At 30.4% G+C, this 19,702-nt stretch overlaps 1 protein-coding gene across 1 annotated transcript in view; it reads left to right on the top strand.

Annotated features, from left to right (window-relative positions):
- The first annotated feature begins 4,095 nt into the window (after positions 1-4,095).
- LOC129976522 (nose resistant to fluoxetine protein 6-like) overlaps positions 4,096-19,702 on the top strand; it is a 93,457-nt gene continuing 77,850 nt past the window's right edge. The window contains exon 1 of the mRNA XM_056090135.1: positions 4,096-4,182. The gene's annotated coding sequence lies outside the window, so the exon portion shown is untranslated. The remainder of the gene's footprint in view (positions 4,183-19,702) is intronic.

The following is a 19,702-nucleotide window of genomic DNA, read 5'->3' as shown; positions in this document are numbered from 1 at the left end:
TAAAGAAAATCTGCCAGTGTGAATAAACATGATAACTACAAAACATAAAGATCTTGCTGGGTGAAATTTGATACACACATTCAGCATCTAAAGATTAGATCCATTTCCCATTTTTAACCTAATCCATCAAGGAGTTGAATGTCTATCGGTCTGTTCTAACAGAAATTTAATGCAGAATTTTAACATTTAATGAATATAATTCATATCTAATTTTGAGCTAAATCTGTCTAAGGGTTGATCATCTTTTGGTCTATATTTTCAGATGCGTGCGCACCCAATGATTTAAATCAATGAGATTCGGTGTATGATCTTGTGACTATGATTAGAATTATGTACCAAGATTTGGTTTCATCGGTCGATGGAAAGACACCTGAAACGCATATTCATATTTCTTTAGACCTGTACGAAGCATTCAAAATTAGTGGGAATTAGTCTCTGAATGTGCAGAACTCTAAAAATAAAAATCTGAGCACTCTAAACTGTCAACGTTTCGAGGAGACCATTCCTTCTGGTTCATATCGGGACTTGTAATTCATTCAGGTTTCATTTTTATCGTATATGAAATTTGTTTGTTCATTAAGAAAAAAAAGTCGTTTGATTAATTTGAAATATAAAAAAAGTATATTATTTGTCATACTAACGTCAATAAATATATATTATTTTTACTTTTTCATACAAAAAGTTCACGAAAAGAAAATATTGAAATCGTTAAAAATTTCGAATTCGAGATTTTGATGAATGTCCATGTAACAAACCTCCCAGCGTTAAAGAAAATATTCCTTTGAAATAATGTCTGTCTATCTGTGAACACGATAATTCAAAAATTCTTTACGCTAGACTGATGAAATTTAGCATATAATCTTAACATTACATTTGTAGATTTCTGACAAATTTTGAATGAAATCCATTAAGAACATCCGTCAAGCTGTTCGAATACGGATGAATACAATAATTACAAATCATAAAGATCTAACCAAATAAAATTTGGTACACGTTTAGTATCTAAAATATAGATTCTTACAAAATTGTGAACCAAATCGGCCAAAGGGTTAGCCATCTGTCGGTCAGTACTTTCGCATGCATCTAACTCATAAATAATTCATAAACTAAATGACAAATAAATTAAATTTGTAGTATTATCTTGAGACTATAATTGTAATTCTAAACCAAATTTTGGTTTCAGTCGGACGAAAAAAAGACTTTCAAAATATAAATTCGATTTTTGGATACTTGTGTATTAACCGCATGTCAGAGATTAATCACCAAAGGCGACTTCATAAATTCGATGAAAACTCTTGCATCACACTAAAGATCAATATTTCTTATTATTTGACAATGTTATGCAAGATATTTATGGCCTTACATAGCGTCCGCAATTTTACGAGAGGGAAGGGGGAGATAACAATTTCATTATAGAATATGAAAGAAAGTTTCATGAGACCCCTCAGGCTGATTATATTATTCTACAAGCAGAAAAAAGAAAAATAATATCCAAACAATTGTCGAATGAGTAGGTCATCGAAAACTGGAACTTTAAGTGAAGAAATATTTCAATTTAGTGATGATTATGTCGTGTCCGCGTTACCATGGAAAGGGGGTGCAGTAGCTTCTGAGGGTAAAGACCCCTGAGCACCTGAGGGCAGAAGTTTGACTTCCAGCTCATGAAATTCACACACATTCGCTTGCACACCCCTTTTTACAGGGGGGGGGGCACATTCACACACCTCACAGATAGAACACAGATGAAGAACAACCATGCCCGAACTGGAATTCGAACCCGGGACGCTCAGATCACGAGGAAGATGTGCTACTCTTATGCCAGGGCGCCGGCAAGTATGTAACGTAGTTACATACTTGTTATCGTATGTAACTACGTTCGGCATAATTTTTTGATAAATGTTCTAAAAAAGTTACATTTTTTTTACATAAAAAAAGAGTGAAAAAATATTTATATAACCCAAGTATACAAATAAAATGACAAAAGTTTTTTAAGTTAAAATTGGAAAAAGGGCTCTTTTTTTTTTTTTTTTTTGTCTAAAAAAGGTATAAAGCAAAAATATTTTATTTTTGTCATTTATCAAATGATTTGCTTAAAATTTTTCAGATAGTTTAAGAAACATATTACCTAGTTCCGGAACTAAAAAATAAACTGTATCCTCATCCAGTCTTTAAAAACTGGGTTTCGACTAATAAATGGCATGAAATTTTCTATTTTTTCGCATTGTAAAGAATTAAAAAATTATAGAATATTTCTAAATGAACAAATTACACGTTCTCTCGTTGCAATAGTGCAGTACATCTTGAGAAATTATTATTTCAAATTTAAACAAAAAAATGTGTATAATATTTTAATTTATGAAGGGTTTCATGAGAAAATTCTATCAAAGATTAGAATTAAATACAAATCTATCAAAGATTAGAATTAAAAATTAGAAAATTCTATCAAAGATTAGAATTAAATACAAAGATCGAATTAAATACAAATATAAAAATCAATGTAATTTCTCCAAAAAGGGAATCAGAAAAAAAATTCAAATAATTTTACTAAGAAAATTATTCAATCATTAAAAATACTAAACAAAACAATTTTATACTTTCAAAAAAAATTTTTTTAATCTACCTTAACAAACCGATTTTGACAAAAACAAAATTCTTTATTGCAATTCAATCTAATGAATAAAATAACTCAAAAGGACGATATAAATATTTGTTATATAAAAACAATATCAAGTATATATTTTTCAATTTTTTCATTGATTTGCAAAATAGCGAATTAATTTGAATGGATGATAAAAATGTAAATCATAATTTCAATAAGCAGATGATTATTTTTATTATATATAAAGGCATAAGCAAATAAGAAACTGGGAGTGAATTCGTGTTTTTTATTTTTCTACCGCTTAAAATAAAGGGAAATATGCTTACTCACATGCGATTGGTTTCTTCTTCTCATATTGCCCTAATATGTGGCAAGTCTAAAATCTTTTGTCTAAACTCAAATTTTTCAAATCCTTTGCAATTCACTCTTAAACTATTTCTAAGCGATTTCTGTAACAATCCTCAAATAACGTTTAACTTACCTTTCCAAGCTTTCACAAAATCTCCTTTTCTAACATTGCTACATTTGAGATCTCATCTCTACCTAGGAATGTTCGCTGTGAACTAAGTTTGACGTAGATATATAAATTGAATAATATCTATAGGCTCAATAAAGTGGATAATGTTTAAATAAAGATCTGCAGAAGACTCTCCCTTTTTCTTTTCTTTCTTTTTTTACTATACAAATTGTCTAAAGTGAACATAGTTATAGGAATTGGTGTGTCATTCGTAAATCGTGGCGAATGAGTTTGCTAGTCGCCATCATTAGTGGATGTAATATCACAATGCAGTCTCCTCGCCAAACTCACGAAATACTAGTTAAATATTATTAAAAGAGCAAAGCTTCGAAATGGTTTGTGTTACACCTGGTGAATTAACACTAGGAAAAAAATACCATATGAGTATGAGTTATTGTGGTTGACGGTAGATATAACATTCAGATTCAAGAGAAGTACTTAGACAGTGATACTAAATTGAATATCTAAAATATCTTTGTTTTTTCAATTAAATAAATTCCCTGCTTATCCCATTTTTTTTATTTAGATGCATTAGTTTGTGTTAAAGCTACAAATAAAAATAGAAGAAGCAAATAAAACCTGACTTTTGAAAGCAAACTTAATCAAATAACATAATTTTTTATACTTCCAAATTTTATGAGCATTAAAAATAATATAAATATAAAATTAAGCACAAAGTATTATTATTGATCAGAAATTTGTTGCTTCTTTAATAAAGTCAAAAGGAAAAGAAACGCGCAACGAATTAAATCCGTATCACTTCTGGGAAAATTAATCGTAATTATAAAATACAGGATCGTCCCAGTCTTGTCTAACTACAAAAAGTTATTACGAAAGAACCTTTGAATATAATACAGTAAAATTTCGAAATATAATACAGTGGAATAATCTTGTTCATAGTTCTTTTTAACCCAACAGATGGCGCAACTAATATAAAAATTGGGAATTTACATTCCACTGTTAACAAAATGGCGAAGAAGTCACGGCGAAAATGGCGTCAATGATGTTTACACTTGCTAGATATTGTTCAACAAGAGTATTTTTCTTTCGAGGTCACATTAAGGAGGTAAGTGTTTAAAATATCATTTGAAAGTATTAAGATATTTAAAATTAAAATTATAGACATTATGTTTAGCGTGACAACCGAAATATTGGTGAATACTTGGCGAGAACTAGAATACTGCCTTGTTAAAAATTTTATAACCGTCTTTACTATATATCAAAACAACCATGTGGAAAATTATATTAGTTCTTTTACAATAACTTCTTGATTACAGCGAAAAATTTTATGACCATTCCTGTACTTTTGAAGCTAAAAGAATAGGTTCCAGATTTTTTTACATCATTACATGTAGCCGAAATTTAAGAAATTCATACAAGTGCGTTCGATCACAATAATGAAAATGTGAAAATAAATTGTCTTTTTTATGGTTTAAAGGAATGTAATAGTTTGTAGATATTCATCCTTTCTGTATGAACAAAATATTAACTGTCGTCCCATTCTTATATAAAAATTTGAAAAAAGTTTCAAAATAATTTATAAAGTCTTCAAAATCTATCCATTTTTGTCGGTTAAACTTTCATATCGGAGGATTCTGGGTTCAAACTATTTGTCATACATTTTTTTTTTACTTTCATGACTTCTTCCAACACGTTAATATTTTTAAGTTAGTGTTATCTGATGCATCTAATTTTGACTCAAACGTTTGATCCAACGTATGAGTCAATAATTCGTTAGTTGCAGAGACAGGTGTTTCTGCAGCATGATATAATGATACGTTTCATCTAATTAAATTTAATCCACTATTTGACGTTTTGAATGAGACATTGATGACGATAGAGAAGTTATTGTTACTGTCACAGCGTAGATATCATCTTGTTCAAAATTGTTTAGTTAAAAGAAATTATTTGTCTGATTAACGAAGATAAAATGAATCGTGTTGTGTACCCTTAAACCCATTCAATCGAATGATTATTACAGATATTCGAGACTTCTTTCTACTCGGATATAAAGAAACCATCGGACATCTTCCAACTCGAATGTTTGACATTTAACATTGAAAACTCACAGATCGGTTTAAGTCTCATAATACTACAAACTATCAATCGCTTAACATTTTAAGGTGTTAGTGACATCATATAACTCCGACTTTAGTCGAAGATTAAGGTTATCTTGAGGAAGGGTCTAAAATGGAATCAAACTAATATTTGTAGTGTACTGGATGTAATCTTTCTTCAATTAACCAAGTTAAGAATCATGATATATAGAAAAAGTGTTGCGCTTAGCTACCACTTGACGCAGAATCTGACTGGGCTCCAATATGTGAAGATAAAGTATTTTCCTGTCGGATAAAACGAGCCATCCAAAATGTTTCGCTTTGAGAGAAAACAACAACTGTTTACAGCTATAGCAGTGAGCAGTTCTTTACTGAACCACATACTACAATTTCTGATCTAAAACCACTGATTTAATCGGCACACAATTCTGGTGTTTATTGATAGTATGGCTAGAGTATAGAAGAGTACGGCTAGATATAACGCTCTTCCTCCAAATTATCTTACCTATGCTATCCCATAGTACATTCCTCCAATAAGGCACATCATAGCAAGGTTTGGGTTTCTTGCCAGTAAAATTTAAATTCAATGAATGAATCCTTAACTTAATAAACCACTGGCGAAAATAAAGAAATTAATTATATCCCAAATAATCACAGAAAAAATTAAATCATTTCGTTATTTTTTTTGTATAAATTTCTCAAAAAGATAATGAAGTAGTTCTACTTGATCTGCCATTGAAATTTACATTAATTGCGAAGGTAATGATATAATTTTCATATTTTGGTTCAACAATTTCATTAGTCCATTTCCAAATTCATTAGCAACAAAACCATTTTGTTGTGAAAAACAATCTTGCATCTTAATATCCTCGACTTAGATGGTGGGATTTTAATGGCTAATTCTTTCGAAACACTTGAACTAATTTGATCCATCGGAGTGGATGTAGCTTGACCCCACAATAATTGTGTATCCACCAAGAAAGCGAGGAAGTGTATCCACCATATCCGAGGCACCGAGACAGTATGTCGGGCGTATTTGTGTATCCACCAGAAAAGCGAGGTAGTGTATCCACCATATCCGAGGCACCGAGACAGTATGTCGGACGTATTTGTGTATCCACCAGGAATCGTCATATCTTAAATATCATTATCTACCCATCGTATATTATGCAGTGTGTTTCAGAACATTGTTTTGTACGTTTAAGCGAAATAATAAATCATTATACACAAAAGCATAGTCACAAATGTAAATGACGACATTTACAAAGAGCTATTTGTAATGAATAGCAACATCTTGAAGCGTGTATATATTCGGAGGGCAAATTCTTTTAATATTTATTTTAGGTATTCTGTAGATATTAATTCAATCAGTTGTTGAATGATATTCTATTCCGTTGATTATGCTTCTAACTTGCTATTATATCTTTCACGTTGTGTTGCGACTTTTAATTTAGTTGGTCCTGCAACTGTGCTTTGATCCATTAAGTTTGGATTATACATTTTATTTAATATATCTTATTTATCTGTTTAATGAACTGATAAATAATGCCCTGTAGTGGTACCCTTTACGGTGGCCACCATATGTTATAAATGTATAGGCCAGTTGGTTCTGCATGCCAAGATCTACTCTTAAATTTTTGTAAATGATATTTTAGGTCATTCTGTAAAGCTAGATATTATTTGTATTTGAATTTTCGTCTTCATATGTTTTGTGGGTCAGAGTTACTTTTTTTATGTGTATAGCTAGGTAAGAAATTGATCCAAGTAAATTTTTACTTTAACCAAATGCTCACTTACCTTGGTGCTTTTAAAACTCATCAGACCAGACTTTTTGATGAAGATCTTAAATATTATTGTGGGAAAGAGTGTAAGCTTTGGAATAATCAATATGAATAGTAGCTTTCTAAGCTGAATGTAAATGGAATCGAAAAATCTTATTGAAAATCCAACATGTCAGTAACTCTGCCTTCTAATTGTTGAGAAATCATTGACTAAAGAATTCAAGAATGATTAGTCATGACTAATTATTGTTGTTGTTTATAATGGCGCCATGGACAAGCTCTCTGACGAAGTCAGCGATTTTAGACCAAGGGGGCGACTCTTGTTTTAGTAGCGCCAACTAGGGCCAAGAGTACGTCTTGCTACTCACGCCTCACATTCGCTTGCACAACCCCTTTTTACAGGGGGGGGGGGGCACATTCCCATATCTCACAAATAGAACAGATGAAGAACAACCATGCCCGAACCAGGATTCGAACCCAAGACGCCCAGATCACGGGGAACACGAGCTACCCCTATGCCAGGACGCTGGCTTCACTAATTATAGACATCATTATGTCTTTCTCACCTACTGTATTATTTTATAATTATAATTTTGCTATGTTTTCAGCTTTTTTACTATTGAATCCTTTTTTTACATTTCTTATTTTTTATTTTAATTTTTTATCATCCATTGTTTGGTTCTCTTGTTTGGTATTCTGAAATATAAACGAGCTAGTTGCCGGTCCTCGGTTTTTGCCCTTTGGTGATTTGCCATTTTCTTTGGTGCTTTCCTACCGAATCAGTTGTTTTGCAGTGCTTCTTTGGGTTTGGATTTAGTATTGCATAACTAGACAAATTCTCTTCGTGAGGCGCTACGATTATATAAGTAAGAAGTTGCTAGATAAGTAAACATATTCTCATTTTCTTCATGAATGTAGTATTGGTGTGAAGTTGAGTTATCTCCATTTTTATGAATGGGTTTCTCCATGGAAGGGATTGCGAGGCCTGTTGATAATTATTCTGTCTTATTTTCGAATGCTCTTCGTGATGATAATCATTTTTCTTCTCGGGAGGCTAACGCATGGTAAAGTAATTCCTTTGCATCGGTTATGTAAATATGATTCCATTTTTATTTTTATTTTTTTGTCAGTTAAAAAAAGGGCACTTGTTTGTTATAAAAATTAAAACTCAATTAATTCGAAATATTTCATCTCGGAGATTACAGTGTTTTTTCATTTTTCGCGTAACAAACGAATCCAGCGAAAAAAAATCTGTTTGTTTTATTTAATCCAAATTATGAAGCCAATTTTTGATATATGTGTGGGAATTGAAACTATTTCCAGAAAGGCACTCTATGAAACCAAGCAAATAGTTATCTGAAGGAGCAATATGTAATTAATGCGGGAAATGAAGTAACGTATTCCAAGGTGGCGATTTTAAAGTTTCTTTCAGGAGTTTTGCAACCTGGGACGAGCATTGTTATTATAAAAACTTACGTTTATTCGCCATTTGGGAGGAGTTTCTTCAATGTTTCGTTCAAGTTAATAATTATTTCTTGTACCGTTCACCATTGATGGTTGCAATAGTTCATAATAAATTCTTGATCTATATTTATGATTTTTTCATATATATTGAAATCATTATTTTTAAATTGCCGAAACCATTCCTTGAATTCGATGGATTATGTTCACTATAAATGTCCAACAGCGAGAAATGCTTTTGTACTGAAGTTTTGTTTACAGTGAAATAATTTAGCATAACTTTTCGTAAATGCTCTGTTTGATACAAAACTTGGCACGCTTTCTAAGCTTAAAAAAAAGCAGAGGTTACGCAGTGATGTTTGAGGGTTGTTGTGAAACCTTTCAAATACGACTTTCTAGATTTATTTGCAATTGTCAGTACTATTAATGCCATCTACTAAAACTGGGTGGAGTTGTATTTAAACATACCAATATTTATAGCTAAGTAGAATATTTAGAAAGGGGTTATGTGAACGAAACATTTAATGTAAAGAAAAAGCTGGAAATTCGAAGTGGATTGAAAATTCACTTATGTCAAGTTGCAGCCAATGAAAGTCAAACTGCACGCATGATTAATTGCATCTTTATTTCTAATAAAATGCGTATTGAATTCTAAAAGTGAACACGTGCTATAGATTGAATGATTGCAGAATCAGAGGTGCATGAATTGATTTATTTTGCTTGGAGTGAAAAAAAAAATTATGAGTGGAATATCAACATTTTGATTAGGAGAAGCAGAAGCCTTTAAGTTGAAACTTAATATTTGTGAAAATATTCTAGCTTAACTGATTACTTAATACATGATTAAAATTATGAATCTAAATACACTTAATCGAATAAATTAGCGCTATAGCTTGACAATGGAGCGTTTCAGACATAAATATGAAGTTTATACGTACTAGTTGATATACCTAGCGTTGCACGAAATTAAAATATTTCCAAGTATGATATTTTTGATGTAAGAACTAATTTCGTATAAATTATTATAATGTTCATAATACTTTATAGTACCACACCACCTGTGCATTTTGACTTTTTCACTTGTATTCTTTTAAAAGTAAATTGCATATCAGCTATCGTATTCAATTCATTTATTCGCTATTAAATAATTTCTTTGAACTTATAAAACAATTCCAAAATAATATGAAACAGAAATCTGAAAAATGGTGGTTGGATCAGTACGAGCCCTATTTTATTGCAATATAATCTGCGTTAAATTTTAAAAGAATTAATAAAACTTGAAGCAAATATTTTAAGAAAAATAATTTTATACACAGTTGGTACTGCACAAAAGCGGTAAAATTCGGTTATTTTCTAATTAGCAGAACATATAAATGAACTTAGCATATAGAAAAGTTGGCAATATATATGTATTGTCAACTTTTGAAAATGACTATGAAAATCAACTATGAAAAATTGGAAAAAAAAACAATGAATTTAAACAACTATTAAAATCAATGTGGCTATATTATATATAATATGGTGTACGCAGCGTCATCATGGCGGCGCTCGCGTCTTCACTCAACAGCCAATAAGAAGCCATCTGATTCCCGCCATTAAAACTGTATTCAGTACTGTAATAGCGTTCGTCGATGCAAAGCGGCCCAGCCGTTCGTCCAGTTCATTAAATTCGTTTATGTTAAATTAGTGTGTGATTCTCTTAATATGATCCATCTCTAAGCATTCATCTTAACCGCGCTTTCCCCTATGGCCCTTGAGAGATATTTGATTTGATATATAATCCGATTAGTAGAGGCCTGTTTTTCGAGCCAGAGTTAACATGTCTATATGTGTGTGTGTGTGTGTGTGTGTGTGTGTGTGTGTGTGTGTGTGTGTGTGTGTGTGTGTGTGTGTGTGTGTGTGTGTGTGTGTGTGTGTGTAACATTATTTTATGTGAAGCAGAATGCAGTTTGAAGACGGTGAGGATACTTTTAATTTCCTGACGTCGTTGTATTTCATTTTGAATAAGCAGGCATATGTACAAGCGATGAGCACACAAAACGACGCAGAAAAAGAATGAGGGAAAAAGCTCTTGGACATTTTATCCCTGGTCTTATATAACCTATGATTTTGATAGGGAAAATATTTCTTTACAGTGAAAATACCTCGATTTTGAAGATGAGGAACTTCCGATATAATAGTTAGTTCTCGTCACTCTGGTTGGTACAGAAATGGTGTGGGGTCGATTATTCCTTACCGTGACGGAACATACTTCCCACGAGAAGGGTTGTACCGTGGCCGGTGATGGCTCTTAGGCCTGAACCACAATTCCTGCCAGTGTTTTGCGGCGGTATGGTCATTCAGATTTATCCGTTCTCTCAGGTTGGGTTGATTAGTCAGTGTGTGATAATTTCTTGCAAATGTAATTGTCCATGTCTTCTAACATCTAATTAATATATATTTAAAGTGGTAATTTCGTTTCCTTATCCTCATAATATACGCGTAGTTGACTCCAACTTTAAAATAGCCTTGAACATTGCGCTTGCATTATAACACGATAAATAAAAGCTTGTTAGGTAGATTGAAATATCTTAGAAAGAAAATTAAAGATTAACCATTCTTAATCTTTTTCTATATCATTCCACTTATCACATAGGACTTTGTTAATAGATCTCTCATAAAAAAATTGATGAAATAAAATAAAATAGAGATTCATAAAGATAGTGCCAAAGAATATGAAAAAAAAAAAGAACAATCTTCATTCCTTATCTTCCAACAATATAAGAAAAACACCCGTTATTTGAAGAAACAATGAAAAGAGGATTAAATTTCTTTGCACCGCTGAAACATGTTGTTGCAAATATTTCATAAAATATGCGAAACTACAATTTAAGATTAAATTGATATCATTAAAAAGGTTTTTTTTTTTTTTTAATTTTAAGATATTTTAAAATTTATTTTTGTGGGATAATATTTTTAGAAGTTATCGTGGAAAAACACCAAACTCAAGCTTAATTTTGAATAAAAAATCCCATTAAAAAAAGTTAGAAATTACACGTTCCCACCCTCTAAAGAATATTTTTTTATCAAATTTGGCTGGTTTAGGCATAGCACCAGCAGAAATATACAGAGACACACATAATCCTTTATTATTAGTACAGATGATACATTTTTATATAAATCTGTTGGATTGTAAATTCATAATATTTAATATTTATTCTTCTTTTAATTTACAGAGGACAAAACGGAATAATACAGTGTCGCCGCTTCAGTAAAGTTCAAATAAATATCAATGACATCAAATTATTTCACTTGCCTTCTGTCGTACACTCTCTATAATGCAAAGCATATTTCATTACTGTACATATTGTTTTATATAATCTTAATAAATTGCAGTAATTTGAAAAATTGTTCAGAAATATGAATCTCTTCGATGAATAAATTTTCCTTTTACAACTAAATGAATTATAAAAAATTTAAATATTGTAATTTCATTAAAAAAAACGTGATTTTTTTAAAATATTTTTTCCAGCGTCTCAAAAAAGATATACCAATCAACAACCATTCTTTCCCCAAGGCGATTTGACAAAAGTTATGCAATTATTGAGTGTCCTAAAATAGTGATATTCAATACTTAATAAGTTGATCAAATTTGGTCGCTGAAAATGAAAACTTTTTTTTTATTCAAAAGTTGGAATGTTAAGAATATTTTACCTGAATTGTTTCATTAAAGACTAAAAACTTGTATAAAGATCAGACTTCACAGGGTTTTTTTTACAGAAATACATTTATTGAATGAAACAAAATAAAATACAATCATTTACTTCATTGAAATAATTTCGAAAATAAAAATAAAAACTGAATTGTATGATAAATTAGAGAAATTTTTTATTGAATAATCCTTTAAAATATTGAATATATTATAAAAAATATTCTGTAGTGAATATAAGACTTCAAAGCTGAATAATTCTGTTTTTTGTGGCATATTTTAGAAAAACGTGTTTGGTTTCAGTAAAAATGGTCTAAAATTTGTATTAATTGTAGTTTAATTATTTCTGTTTCAAATTTTACAGAAGATGACATAATATTAGATAGATATAAAGTACAATAAACAGAACGACGTAGGATTTCTACGATAGTACGAATTTATATGACTATCAAAATTTGAAGCTTAAAATTATTTTGCTGAAGAAGCTATTAAGATATTAAGTCATGAAAAATATTTAATTGAAAATTTTAACTAGCGTTAATTCTTGTGAATATAAAGGGTATAAAATATAGGGATTTAGCGAATAGAGATTTTTTGAAAATAAGATTTCTTTGAATTGAATTATTGAATACTTGAATTTGAATTGAATTATTAAGGTACTTGAAGTTACTAAATTATCCGGTAGATGGCAGCATGAAATTAAACATTTCTAATGGAATTTTCTTATAGTTTTAAATTATAAATAGAGATAGCAGCACTAGTATTATAATATATATATATATATATATATATATATATAAATGAATTTATAATGAAATGTTGATTCAAAAAGGTTACCAGTATTATTTTTCTTAAATTTGTGAATCTACTTTGTGCCGTTATTTTGTTTTTCAATTGTCTTGTAGATAACTTACAAAGCAAATTTATGTGAAATAGTACGTTAATCTAAAACGGAGTTTTTTAATTCTGAAATGGTTATAGCTACAGCGTACTTTTTTATTGGTAACATGTAAGTTGATTCCTAATTTCAGATTAGTTCATTTAAGATTGCTGTATTTAACTAATTAATTGCTGATTCCTAATTTAAGATTGCTGTATTTAACTTAGCAGTAAAATTCAATTAAATTACCATATTTAATGAAACAGCTGCATTGTAATATTGTGCAATTGTAGTATTTTAATTTATAAATATAGAAACCAGTGTTGCATACATCATGTTTTCACATGCAAATCCATTTTATACTGTAATGTGATTTTATAATATAGTACAAAATGTATTTTACTATTTCAAAAAAAACACAGTTCAAGGGAGGTATTGAAAAGGTAAGACACTTGTATAGTATTATTACAATGAAAATAAACTTATCATTTTTTTAAAAAGTCATACAATATGTATTTAAACTAAATCTCAATATTATTGAAACAAAGGCAGTATGTAGTAAATATAACTAAATGCTGCATTGTTATTGCATAAATGCAATAAATTCAAAAAATTATGCTCTCTTTTTTTTTTTTTTTTCAAAAATAAACATCATGAAGAGTAAAGAAAATATCATGTAGATCAGTAAAACAAAATATAATAATACAGTAAGTGCTCAGAAGCCCTAATGTTAATGTTAATAAAGTGCCAAAATAAAAATCGTCAGAATATTAGGTTTCTTTTTTGAAAGAAAAAAGAAATTAAATTCAAATTATTAAGGTTCTTAAAATGTTGTTTTTTAATTACTGGCTTAAGATAAAGGGTAGGAAATATAAATTAGTTAAGTATCGTTAAGTAGAGTGTCTGTTAAAGCTTATATATAAGCTTATATATATAATGTAATCATTATAAAGATTCCAACTTTTTCTTGTCGGCGGCAGGATAAAAACTCTTATGGTCTCAAATTTTATTTATCGACATTTTTTCTATGAGAGAATGGAAGCTTTCTATAATATACATTATTCCATCTTGCTGAAAATAAAAAAAACAGTAAATTTTGTAATCCTAAGCAAATAAGAGAAAGAATTTCTAGCTGTAAAATAGAATAAAAATTTTAACTGACTTCTCTTTCACAATGTTGTTTGGAATAACGAAGAATCAGATTAAATACACCCCTCGAGGAATCAATGTGCCGAAGCGTTTTGAAAATTATTTGCTGAACAAGAGACAAGTCAATTAATTCACCAATTATATCTTGTCCTTAACTATCGTTACATCGATAGATAGCATTGCTAAAAAAAGGAATTTCCCTTTACTTAGCTCAGGAGGAGAAAGTGACAAGATGACTCCATGTTACAATTTTAGGTTAAATTGCTGATCTCGGCCGAAAATGGAGTTAAAAATTATTGCATTTCATTATTAAACAATAATTTATTTGATAGCGACGATTGTGGTCTGGATGAAATGAGTTGATGACACAAGTTGTCTTTTATGTGGTTTATTGGTAACATCAACAACAAAAGGCACATGACGCCATAGTGTAGTAGGCCTAGGGAACTACACATAAAATTTCTCGGGGGAGAGAGAGCCGAGATCACACTCCCTCTAGTACAGGAATCAATTTCCCTTCTAATGGAAAAAAATATATATACTAACATCAACAGGGAGACCACGTGATATTTATATGATTGGATGATTGGCAGCTAGGTCCGCCCAAGAAGACCACGAGGTTAACTGAATTCTTAACAGGAGTTTCACAGATTTCAATTTAACATTAAGAAATACTTCATTATGAATTCTCATTATGGCTAAATAATGGGTTCTCCTAGTACTACCATCAACAATTTTTCAATCTTATTATCAAAAATTCTTCAGATCAACAAGAATTCGATAATGCCATTAAAGTAAAATCTTTTCAATTATATTTGATGAAAAGATGATATCGTGTTAAATTTCTTTTTATATTCTTATGGGATATCGAGATAATGGTTTTCGGATAAAATTGACGTAATGAAGATTTTTGGTTTTTCGATAGGCAATGAAAATTTCAGATGCTCTATTTAAAATAAATTTTCATAAAGTATCTGTCTTGTCTGAAGTAGAGGTAATATTCGTAAAAGTGATGATTATTGCATTAGAATATTACCTCAAGTTAGATGGATGAGATTTCTTATATATATGGTTTTAACGCCAAACTTGTAAATCTCTATCAAATTTCGGACGAAATCTTTAAAAACAAAGTTTATATTTATGGTTCCACTAAAAGCTGGATAGATGAATTTTAACCAACAATTTTACGTTAGAGTTAAAGAAGCGTATCAAAATTTGGACAAATTTCCATCTGTCTATCTGTATGAGACAGTAGAAAATATTTTTAAAAAATTCAACTAATTTGAATAGAGGAAAAGAAAAAAGCGCGCGTGTGTGTGTGCGCGCGCGCATGTCTGCATTCATGTGTGTACACGCCTGAATTTTAACCAACAATTTTACATTAAAGTTAAGAAAACCTATCAAAATTTGGGCACATTTCATCTGTATATCTGAGTCAGAGAGTACAGTATATATTTTTTTAAAATACAATGAAATTGATAGATTAAAAAAAGAAGTGCGTGTGTGTACTTTAGGCAAGAAAATTGTGCATACCTGAAACAAGCTATATTGTGGAAGTAGACATGAAAGTCGTGAAGAAAAATATCTGCTAATTTATCTATGTTATGTTACTAGCCGCCTATAGCTACCAATTGATTTCAAATAATGATTGCTAAAAATTTCAATTAAATATTTTGTGCAACTTTGTCTTAATAGTTTCTTCAGAACAATAAACAAAATTTTTATAAACATATTTTAATGCTGTTTTAAAAGTCCTATACCGTTCCGTTCATTATGCTATGAATTTCTCTAATTTTTATGCATCCAATTATATCACAGAAAAGAGAATAATATTTAAACAATAAGAAATTGAAATCTGCTATCGCACATTTCAAGTTATAATGTGAGAATATTATTTTTTTAAGTCGCGTGGTATCAATCCGACAGAAAAACGTGCTGTTTTCACATGATTCATATTTCGTAATCACCACTGTTTAGAAAAGCGATGGTTTTTCACCACCTCAAACTCAATCGAGTTCTAAAATTTTTTTTCTCAAAGTCAGAATTTTTTTGTGTGTGTGTAAAACCAGTTTAAACAGGTTTGAAATAATCACGTGGCTATCAGATTACGCATGCGTCAATATTTAGAAAACGATAGTTTTTCTACGATCTGAAATCGTTCGAGCTCCAAAACTTTTTTGCCTTCTGAAATAAATTGAAAATTATACAACTTTCGATACCTACTCTCGCTGTTTCGCGTTCATTCTCATTTTCTTCTCTGTGCTTCTTCGGGCGATAACTTCTTACGACCCTGACCTTTATTGGCCAAATAGGAGTATTCGCAATAGGAGTATCGGCGTATTCATAATGTACATTTCTTTATCATTTTCTAATAACCCTAAAAGAGAAAAATTGATGCCACAAATCGCCAATTTTCTTCCCGTGCATGTTGAAGACTCAAAAACACCAAACCAAAACAACGTCATATTCACACATGATGAAAAAGACATTTTTTAAAAAAAAATTTATCCATTGTTTGGTTCTGAAGTTAAACCTTATCTGTAAATGCTGCAAAATTTCAGAAATTTTATAAAAAGCATGGCTTTTTCTGAAACCTTCTCAACAAAGAATCCAAACATTTTAATCATCACCAACAAAGGAAGAGAAAAACTAGGATTAAACATCAGTAGCAATAATGAAAACGATTTAAATTTCACTTCAACAATAAAATATATTATTATAAAATACGCTTAAAATATTTTTTTAATTTATTAAAAGTCGAAAAATATAAAACAAAAGAAATTGATGTCATTGAAAAGAAAAGTTTTTGAATTTTGAGATGTGCGAAAATTGTTTTTATCCAGAAAAATTTTCGCAGAAAAATGCCAATATAATATCGCAAAAAATACCGATTAAAATTGCTAACTATAAATGATAACTAAAATTTCAAAAATAGCTCCGAGTTTCATATTTTCACCTTTCAAAATGTAAATATATATGCCATGTTTGATGGTTTTAGGATAAATGTCCAGGCCTGTAGAGAACCAACAACTACATACACATATTCCCCTATATTTTTAATAGAGATGCCAAATGAATGTTTTGAATGAAATATTTATTCTTTAAAAAATGTTAATTTTAGCGAAAGAAAATATTTCATAACATTGAAGTGTATATTATATTAAAGAACGATCATTCCATAAAGACCGAAACTGCTGATGACATCTTATGTTGAGTTCATAAATTGAGCTTTAAATTGCGGAGTACATATGCGTGAGAGTAAATGAGAGGGGAAAATAGAGTCTTCAAGTAACAGGCTAGAACGTTCCAGATGCAACAACATAATTAGTTATATTATCCGATTAGGAAAATGGGGCCCATTATGTAGGATAATTATACCAAATGGGATAATAGAGATAATTATGTTTCGTGGTTAGTACTAAAATGACTGTAATAAATTAAAATAAAAAGAAACATGCAAAGAAAAATGTAATAATGCAGATGATGCTTAGTTTCTCAAAATTAAAATTGAAATATCGTCGAACAAAAAAAAATTGTAAAGATGGAAATCATTCGAGTAAAATTTGTATTTCTTCAGAAATTTTCTTTTGTCACGAAATGAAATATGAAATGAATATTATCAGGAATAAAATACAATTTAAAGGAATAATTATGTTCATTTTGGAAAGTAAAAGAACGGTATAAAAAGAAACGGTCACAACAGTGCTTCCAAGGAAACGATTAAATATGCAAACTTAAAGAAGTGAAGCACGTGGCGGTTGTAGAATTTTCTAATCGATTTGCCAATAAATGCTTCTATTCTTTTCTTTTTTTATTTATTTTTCTATTTCTCTGTAGACTATTAAATTTTAGACCACGTGCGTTTCACCATTTTTGTAATAGGAAGTCACAAGCCATCTCACGTGACCAGTTGGTTGACTGCAGAATATTGATTATAATTGATTGCAGGTAAATCGCCAAATCCATGTTACCACTCATTTGTCTTACATTAAAGCCGTGTTACTTTAACTGTCTTAATTACTGTGAAGAACCAATATAAAAGGGCGCCGCGGGCAAATACTAAAACTGCAACTGCGGGCAAATATTAAAACTGCAACTGCGGAACTGCAAAGATTGAAAGAGCAATTAAACCTGAATAATATATAAAAATATTTTGAAATTGATATGATTTAAACATTGCAAATAATTTAACAATGATTATCACATTACCGAAAGTTTTATCTTTTTCCCCCCTTTTTTTTCAGAACGTCAAATTATCATAATAATAATTAGCGAAAATGGTTTTAGTTTGCTTTCTGTGGGAAAAGACTGCATAACTAAGGCTCAACTACCATTACTGTTATGATTTTATGGTTTAAAGGCTTTCTTTTGGATGAAAGAAAGAAAAAAATATAGACATTTTTCTTTCTTTTTCTTCCCCTTTCTTTGAACATCAAGTCATTGTACTACGCGTTACGGAAGCAAATTTATGAATTTTATGTAATAATATTCAAACGTATTAAACTGGATATAAAGGTTGATCCATCATTATAATTCCCAAAGAATTTATCACAACTGAATAATTATTATCCCAGAAATAGTTTTCCCCCTTCACTGAGATCTTTTTATTGAATTATGGCATTATTGCTAATATTTTCATAAAGTTTTTTTTCTTATGTTTAAACATTACAAATACGGATGTTTTACTAAATTCCTCAATATACGGATGTTATGGACTACATGTAATAGACGTTATTGCTAATATTTTCTTCCAATTTTTTATTTTTTATTTTGCGGTTGTTTCAAATTTGGATAGGGTGAATACGAAAGACAGTCCATTCTTTTTCCCTTAAGTATCGAGTATTTAAAATCAATAACTCTTATCATCAAAAAAATATATCCAGTATATCAGAAACGTCTTGTGTACATTGTGGATAAGTCCCATCTTAAATAATCTATGTTGTGCCTGGTCTAACGTCAAAACCTGTTGAATAGCGATTAATTTTGTAAAAGCGAATATACAGGTTAGTCGTCACCATTTCTTATATAAAAAGGGCCCAATGATGACCTTGCAAATCCAAATTGTAAGTTTTGAGTAATGGAGTAGTTGTGCGTGAGACAAATGTGAGCATTGAGTGCTCCAAAGTCAATATCTGTATGTCTGTATCTGTCAACGACACCATCCAGATGAAAATACACTTACACTGTACACTTAATTCGATTCGACAGAAATCGAAACAAGAACCCTCCATCATGTCGAGAATCTTGTGAAATCTTTGTCTTCTCGCTGGATGACAAATTAAGTATCTATTCCAAATTATGATGTGGAGGTGCTCGTGACCACTTTGTCACATCGCGGAACTCCGAAACATCACAACGTTGCCGTTGCCGTTCTCGCTGTCATTCAACTCGAACAGGTTTGGCGTACAGGCTTTCTAGAAATGTATAATGTCTATCGCAAAATTGTTGTACGTGCTGGATGACTTGAATCCGGATTAGAGTTTGACGGTTTTTTAAACCCAGTTTTTATAAACCGGTTTTTTAAAGTATCGAAATATCAAAACCGGTTTTTAAATTAGGAAAACCGGTTT

Source organism: Argiope bruennichi, chromosome 7 (assembly GCF_947563725.1).
Source record: "Argiope bruennichi chromosome 7, qqArgBrue1.1, whole genome shotgun sequence".
NCBI lineage: Eukaryota > Metazoa > Arthropoda > Arachnida > Araneae > Araneidae > Argiope > Argiope bruennichi.
Note: the sequence above shows the minus strand (reverse complement) of the source record. Positions and strands in the feature narration are given on the sequence as shown.